Source organism: Ruditapes philippinarum, unplaced genomic scaffold (assembly GCF_026571515.1).
Source record: "Ruditapes philippinarum isolate M1 unplaced genomic scaffold, ASM2657151v2 ctg21059_1_1_1_1, whole genome shotgun sequence".
Classification (NCBI taxonomy): domain Eukaryota; kingdom Metazoa; phylum Mollusca; class Bivalvia; order Venerida; family Veneridae; genus Ruditapes; species Ruditapes philippinarum.
Window position 1 is genome coordinate 2,158 of NW_026854007.1, and position 8,945 is coordinate 11,102.

The following is an 8,945-nucleotide window of genomic DNA, read 5'->3' on the forward strand; positions in this document are numbered from 1 at the left end:
CAGTTGAAGCAATATTAAATTTTGATTCATGTTTTGTTTTTCTATCTTTTTTATTTGATACACATTCGGTGGATCTCTTTTGAAATGTAATTGATTAATAATGTAACTGTTAAAATATAATTGTTTGCAGGAAAAGAAATGGGCATAATTATGAATAATGTGATTTTGAAATGTATTTTTCTATACATTTATAGAAATGGCATTTTCACAGTTATGAATTTCTTCAGTTTATTTTGGATGTAAAATGGCTGTGGGTATATGATATGTAATCTGGCTGTTGCCCATTTCATATGGTCAAAACCTCTGAATAGTTCATAACTACTGGGCAAAATTTGGTCAGCGACAACAAGGTGAGAGCTCTAAAGTTCCCACCCAGTACTACAACATTATCAATTTATTGTGTTTTATCTCTTTTTCACTCTCAATATGTCCTAAGTATTGACATTATGTCATACCATATTTGCTTTCAGACAAATGCCATCCAAGTTCCTGTAACATATGTTGGGAAAAAAACATGTTTTTGTGTTTAACCAGTAGCAAAATGCAAACAGATACTTCACAAACATTCAACTATGTAAATAAACACCAGTTTGTTATCTTGATTTTTACATAAATCACACTTATATTTCATTGATAAAAAACATCATTATTCATTGAGCATGAAATTCAACACACATGTAAGAGCAAGCTTCTAAGAAGTTTGCCCTGAAAAATAATACTTGCTGTGAAATTGGCCATGACAATTCATTCTGTACATTCTTAGATCTGCTTCTTCATTACTTAAGTTTCTTAAGTGATTTAGACCCTTCTAACCTACACATACAGTGTATGTAACATAGATTTCTGAGAAAAAATTTCTAGAGTCTGCAGATCAGAACATTATCCCAAGGCAAATAAGATAACTATATATATTATTTATAAAAATGATGCAATATCTATATATTATTTTATTCTTTTTTGCTTTTCCTTGTTTCAGGACCAGATGTTATAAATGTAGTGGACCCCTGCGGCACCTAGACATCATGTCTCATACAAGTGTGTCTGGTTTTAAAGAAAGTGATGTGAGGTGTGGGGTGGGGGTGAATACATAGCCAGAAGAAATGTGTCTTAGTGGTAAATATATTAGTAATGAAGTTTTGTTTTAAAGTGCATTGTCAGCATCAATGTCTCCAAAAGTTAGAATCTTTTATGTCACTTGGTTTATTGTAGTGCTAGCTACAACCATTACAATGTAAAAGACTTGAATTCAGAAGTAATTGATTTTGGCAGAAGTATTGTCCTTTTTGAAAATTCCTGATAAAGGTTAAGCGTGCAAGTTCTGAAGATATTACACATACATAATTGTAGAACACTGACAATGACCCTAAACTCTAGATTACATTTTCATTGAGTTATTCCCCTTTGTGTAAATATTCCTGCATTGCCTTGTTTGAATCTTTATTAGGCACTGAGTGAGAATGGTTGAGTGTGCTGTTTATCTGACAGATCTTTATCATACACACAAACATAACTTGCCAGAATAATAATATCTGTCATATTTTGCGGTTCTGATCGGAATTAACGAGGCTTGCCGAGTTACCGCCCATGGGCGGGTGACCGAGGGACGGATATTCCGATCGGAACCGCAAACATATGTCAGATATTTTTTCTTGCATATTCTACCATATTCCATTATATTTTAAATTCTTTATCTTTAATTTCAATGGAAATTTATATCATTACAATCGTAACTACTTTCTTACAACAGTGTATGAATTACAACTTCATTCATAACGGTAAAATGACGTCATCCTAAGCGTGCCTTTGTATAGCACGCGACACATCTGGCACCCCCCATGCCAGATGAAATTTCCGGCATGGGTAAAACTCACGAAAACGCCAGTCTGATATGCAAGAATATCTGACCCTGAATTGAACTCAGACGAGTTTGGAGGTTAGTTGTAGCCCTACTACTGTAATGCCTAAAATTCAAAATGGAACAAGTCTGTGTTACTTAAATCTAGCAGTGCAAACAAAGGTGAAATAAATTGCTTTACTGTACTATTTTCGGCGGGGGATATAGAAATAGGCTCCTTCTGTCCGTCCTTCCGTCCGACAATTTTGTCCAGAGCATATCTCAAAAAGAATTTAAGATATCAACTTGAAACTTCATAGGTGTAGAGAACTCATTGAGGAGGAGGGCAGTGCAAAAGAATGATAACTCTACCCTTCATAATTTTTGAGTTATTGCCCTTTGTTATTTTTCAAAATTAATTTTGTCCAGAGCATAACTCAAAATGCCTTTGAGATATCAACATGAAACTTCATAGGTGCATAGATCTCACTCAGGAGGTGTGCAGTGCACAAGAATGATAACTCTACCTTTCATAATTTTTGAGTTATTGCCCTTTGTTATTTTTCATACTTAATTTTTCATTTGAGTGGAGCATAACTCAAAAAGTGTTTGAGATGTCAACATGAAATGTCATAGGTGGATAGATCTTATTGAGGAGGAATGTTGTGCGCAAGAATGATAACTCTTCGCTATATAATTTTTGAGTTATTGCCCTTTGTTATTTTTCATACTATGTTGTCCGGAGCTTATCTCCAAAAATATTTGAGGTATCAACTTGAAACTTCATAGGTGGATGAATCTCATTGAGGAGGAGTGCAGTGCACAAGAATGATAACTCTACCTTTCATAATTTTTGAGTTATTGCCCTTTGTTATTTATCATACTTAATTTTTCACCTGAGTTGAGCATAACTCGAAAGTGTTTGAGATGTCAACATGAAATGTCATAGGTGGATATATCTTATTGAGCAGGAATGCTGTGCACAAGAATGAAAACTTTTCCCTATACAATTTTTGAGTTATTGCCCTTTGTTTTGTTTTTTATACCCCCCCACAACAAAGTTGTAAGGGGGGTATACTGGAATCAGCTTGTCCGTCCGGCCGTCCGGCTGTCTGGCCGTCCGGCCGTCTGTCGGTTTTTTCTTGTCCGCCCAATAACTTAAGATATCTTTGACTCTTAGTCTTCATATTTGGCGTGGAGGTTAGTCATGATTAGTAGATGACTCCTATTGATTTTGAGGTCACTAGGTCAAAGGTCAAGGTCACAGGGGCCTTGACTTCAAAAAGCTTGTCCGCCCAATAACTTAAGATTCCTTTGACCTACAGTCTTCATATTTGGCATGGAGGTTAGTCATGATTAGTAGATGACCCCTATTGATTTTGAGGTCACCAGGTTAAAGGTCAAGGTCACAGGGGCCTTGACTTCAAAAAGCTTGTCCGCCCAATAACTTAAGATTCCTTTGACCTACAGTCGTCATATTTGGCATGGAGGTTAGTCATGATTAGTAGATGACCCCTATTGACTTTGAGGTTACCAGGTCAAAGGTCAAGGTCACAGGGGCCTTGACTTCAAAAAGCTTGTCCGCCCAATAACTTAAGATTCCTATGACCCATAGTCTTCATATTTGGCATGGAGGTTAGTCATGATTATTAGATGACCCCTATTGACTTTGAGGTCACCAGGTCAAAGGTCACAGGGGCCTTGACTTCAAAAAGCTTGTCCGCCAAATAACTTAAGATTCCTTTGACCCACAGTCTTCATATTTGGCATGGAGGTTAGTCATGATTAGTAGATGACCCCTATTGATTTTGAGGTCACCAGGTCAAAGGTCAAGGTCACAGGGGCCTTGACTTCAAAAAGCTTGTCCGCCCAATAACTTAAGATTCCTTTGACCCATAGTCTTCATATTTGGCATGGAGGTTAGTCATGATTAGTAGATGACCCCTATTGATTTTGAGGTCACCAGGTCAAAGGTCAAGGTCACAGGGGCCTTGACTTCAAAAAGCTTGTCCGCCCAATAACTTAAGATTCCTTTGACCCACAGTCTTCATATTTGGCATGGAGGTTAGTCATGATTAGTAGATGACCCCTATTGATTTTGAGGTCACCAGGTCAAAGGTCAAGGTCACAGGGACTTTGACTTCGAAAAGTTTGTCTGCCCAATAACTTAAGATTCCTTTGACCCACAGTCTTCATATTTGGCATGGATGTTGATCATGATAAGTAGATGACCCCTTGTGATTTTGAGGTCACTGGATCAAAGGTCAAGGTCATAGGGACTTTGACTTCAAAAAGTTTGTCCACCCATTTACTTAAGATTCCTTTGACCCACAGTCTTCATATTTGGCATGGATGTTGATCATGACTATAAGGTGACCCCTATTTACTTTAAGGTCACTGGGTCAAAGGTCAAGGTCACAGGGACCTTGACAATAAAAAGCTTTTCTTCTCAATTGCTAAAGAATGTCCTGTCAGCAATGTATTGATTTTGACATTTTCACATTTGAAGCTTGTAGAATACATAACTTAGCAATGCACTGGCTTAGTAACCTCAGATTTGGCAGGGAGGTTGTCCTTGAGCTCTAAATGGCCACTGTTGATTCTGACAAAGTGGTATGCGGGGGTATTCACGCCAAGGTAGTGGCAGTTCTAGTTTCATACTATTTTGTCCGGAGCTTATCTCAAAAATTATTTGAGATATCAACTTGAAACTTCATACGTGGATAGACCTCATTGAGGAGGAGTGCAGTGCTCAAGAATGATAATTCTTCCCTTCATAATTTTTGAGTTATTGCCCTTTGTTATTTTTCAAAATTAATTTTGTCCAGAGCATAACTCAAAATGCCTTTGAGATATCAACATGAAACTTCATAGGTGCATAGATCTCTCTCAGGAGGTGTGCGGTGCACAAGAATGATAACTCTACCTTTCATAATTTTTGAGTTATTGCCCTTTGTTATTTTTCAAAATTAATTTTGTCCAGAGCATAACTCAAAAGGCCTTTGAGATATTAACATGAAACTTCATAGGTACATAGATCTCACTTAGGAGGTGTGCAGTGCACAAGAATGATAACTCTACCTTTCATAATTTTTGAGTTATTGCCCTTTGTTATTTTTCATACTTAATTTTTCACCTGAGTGGAGCATAACTCAAAAGTGTTTGAGATGTCAACATGAAATGTCATAGGTGGATAGATCTTATTGAGGAGGAATGCTGTGCGCAAGAATGATAACTCTTCGCTATATAATTTTTGAGTTATTGCCCTTTGTTCTTTTTCATACTATTTTGTCCGGAGCTTATCTCAAAAAGTATTTGAGGTATCAACTTGAAACTTCATAGGTGGATGAAACTCATTGAGGAGGAGTGCAGTGCACAAGAATGATAACTCTACCCTGCATAATTTTTGAGTTATTGCCCTTTGTTATTTTTGAAAATTAATTTGTCCAGAGCATAACTCAAAAGGCCTTTAGATATCAACATGAAACTTCATAGGTGTATAGATCGCACTCAGGAGGTGTGCAGTGCACAAGAATGATAACTCTACCTTTCATAATTTTTGAATTATTGCCCTTTGTTATTTTTCATACTTAATTTTTCACCTGAGTTGAGCATAACTCAAAAGTGTTTGAGATGTCAACATGAAATGTCATAGGTGGATAGATCTTATTAAGGAGGAATGCTGTGCACAAGAATAAAAACTCTTCCCTATACATTTTTTGAGTTATTGCCCTTTGGTTTTTTTTTCATACTATTTTGTCCGCAGCTTATCTCAAAAAATATTTGAGATATCAACTTGAAACTTCATAGGTGGATGGATCTCATTGAGGGGGAGTGCAGTGCACAAGAATGATAACTCTACCCTTCATAATTTTTGAGTTATTGCCCTTTGTTGTTTTTCAAAATTAATTTTGTCCAGAGCATAACTCAAAAGACCTTTGAGATATTAACATGAAACTTCATAGGTGCATAGATCTCACTCAGGAGGTGTGCAGTGCACAAGAATGATAACTCTACCTTTCATAATTTTTGAGTTATTGCCCTTTGTTATTTTTCATGCTTAATTTTTCACCTGAGTGGAGCATAACTCAAAAAGTGTTTGAGATATCAACATGAAATGTCATAGGTGGATAGATCTTAATGAAGAATAATGCTGTGCACAAGAATGATAACTCTTCACTATATAATTTTTGAGTTATTGCCCTTTGTTGTTTTTCATACTTTGTCCGGAGCTTATCTCAAAAAATATTTGAGGTATCAACTTGAAACTTCATAGGTGGATGAAACTCATTGAGGAGGAGTGCAGTGCACAAGAATGATAACTCTACCCTGCATAATTTTTGAGTTATTGCCCTTTGTTATTTTTGAAAATTAATTTGTCCAGAGCATAACTCAAAAGGCCTTTTAGATATCAACATGAAACTTCATAGGTGTATAGATCGCACTCAGGAGGTGTGCAGTGCACAAGAATGATAACTCTACCTTTCATAATTTTTGAATTATTGCCCTTTGTTATTTTTCATACTTAATTTTTCACCTGAGTTGAGCATAACTCAAAAGTGTTTGAGATGTCAACATGAAATGTCATAGGTGGATAGATCTTATTAAGAAGGAATGCTGTGCACAAGAATAAAAACTCTTCCCTATACAATTTTTGAGTTATTGCCCTTTGGGTTTTTTTTCATACTATTTTGTCCGCAGCTTATCTCAAAAAATATTTGAGATATCAACTTGAAACTTCATAGGTGGATGGATCTCATTGAGGGGGAGTGCAGTGCACAAGAATGATAACTCTACCCTTCATAATTTTTGAGTTATTGCCCTTTGTTATTTTTCAAAATTGTTTTTTGTCCAGAGCATAACTCAAAAGGCCTTTGAGATATCAACATGAAACTTCATAGGTGCATAGATCTCACTCAGGAGGTGTGCAGTGCACAAGAATGATAACTCTACCTTTCATAATTTTTGAGTTATTGCCCTTTGTTATTTTTCATACTTAATTTTTCACCTGAGTGGAGCATAACTCAAAAGTGTTTGAGATGTCAACATGAAATGTCATAGGTGGATAGATCTTATTGAGGAGGAATGCTGTGCACAAGAATGATAACTCTTCCCTATATAATTTTTGAGTTATTGCCCTTTGTTCTTTTTCATACTATTTTGTCCGGAGCTTATCTCAAAAAGTATTTGAGGTATCAACTTGAAACTTCATAGGTGGATAGATTTTACTGAGGAGGGGTGCAGCACACAAGAATGATAACCTACCCTGCATTATTTTTCAGTTATTGCCCTTTGTTATTTTCAGCCATCAGTATTCATATAGGTTTCAAATCTGTAATCACTTCAGCCATTAGTTTTCCTTACCAAAGACCTCTTAAAATTGAATTATTCTGCTCTACTACATATACATTCTTCCAATGAGCATACCCATTCGGCAGGGGATGGCCATGTTGACATGGCTCTTGTTAGTTTTATGTCACACCAACACAGTATAGGTCATATAGTGCCTTTCTAGCTTTAATGGTAGATGAAGACCTCAGGTTCGTTCTTTGCTTTATTTCAGGCACTGGTATTCCATAAGCTAGCAAGAGAGTTTCCTCACATGAAAGAATTCAAAGTCCCTGTCAGGATTTGAACCCACAGCAAAAAGGGGCAAGTGGTTTGAAGTCTACGACTTATCACTCAGCCACAAATGTATATATAAGGAGTTTAAAGTTTTTGTAAGACTATAACAGTGTCAGAATGATTTATATATTTGCGGAATAGAAAAATAATTTTAAAAAACTTTACCAGACATGGTAATGGGATAAACCTCAGTGTAAATAATTATGAAAGATGTATCATTCAGTGTATACATTTCATAACATCTCTTACGGTTGATATTACGTTAAAAAAATAACTGGGTTAGCAGGTATAACAGGGTATTTTGATATACCCATTTAGTATAAATGCTTGATTTTTTAGATGACAAAAATACTTTATTTTTCAGTTTCTGTATTCCTAATAGGATCATCTGCTGCAGGTGTGACAATGTGGACTTTGTTCAAGCTAGTGTAAGTTTAATTTATACATTGACCTCACACCCAGAAATTTAATATTTAGAAAATGGACACCTGATAAACAATTAAATAGAATTAATATGTAACAGCACAGTGTTGTAATGTGTTTGAATATTAAATATTGGTGCGCTTGAATATGAAATAACTATTTTTGACCAGTTAATGATGGAGATAGACACAGAAGCGCCATGACACCTTGTGAAGTTACATGGCAAGTGTTGACCGATTGATTACTTCATGATAAGTTATTATATTTAAAGTTTAAATAATGTGTTTGCATTTTGAATATGAATATTTTAATTTTGGTAATAGGGTTATAGCAATAGAAATTGAACTTTGATTGCCTAATTATGCAGACGGTTATCCTAAGTCAAAGTAACTGTGACTTTTTCATTCTATTTAATTATTACAATGTACAAAGAAGTGACTTTAATCAGGTCTGATGCCCTATGTCCCATCTAGTTAGTACAGTAGTTGGGGCACTACATGTATACAATAGCCTACTGGTTATTTAGGACGGAATCACGGGTGTCCTTAAGATTCAGAATGAAGACTGTATGTCTGATGCCATCCACCCATCAAGTTGTTCAGATAAGTTAGCATTTGTTACAAATGACAGTTTTGGACAACTGTAACTTGTGGATATCTCAGAAAAATTAGTCATCCATCTGTTTACTTGTCCCCCTTGTTCTACTAGTATCACTTAGTTTATACAAATTTATTTTAGTTTTTGATTGTGTTGGAAGCTATAAGCTTATTGAAACACTCTCGAATCCGTTCCTGGAACCAACCAGTACTAAGCAATGAATGTAAATTTCTTGCTCAAGGAAACAATGGCTTGCCCCTGACAGGGTTTGTACCCATGTGGTCAGCAATCCTTAGATTACTAGTCTGACGCGTTAACCACTCGGCCATGCCGCCACTTGGTGGCATATAAGGCTGAGCAGTTTGAGTCACTGACTGAATCATTTTACCCTTACTGCTTTTGGTTTGAATCCCACCAGGGACTATGGATTTTTTTATTGTGTGGGAGCTATCCAGTTAGCTATTAG

At 36.0% G+C, this 8,945-nt stretch overlaps 1 long non-coding RNA gene across 1 annotated transcript; it reads left to right on the forward strand.

Moving 5' to 3' along the window:
* The first annotated feature begins 387 nt into the window (after positions 1-387).
* Positions 388-8,335, forward strand: LOC132738662 (uncharacterized). The gene is made up of 3 exons (XR_009626904.1): positions 388-574; positions 977-1,113; positions 7,824-8,335. It is a non-coding gene; the product is annotated as an uncharacterized LOC132738662 (long non-coding RNA).
* Positions 8,336-8,945: the final 610 nt, after the last annotated feature.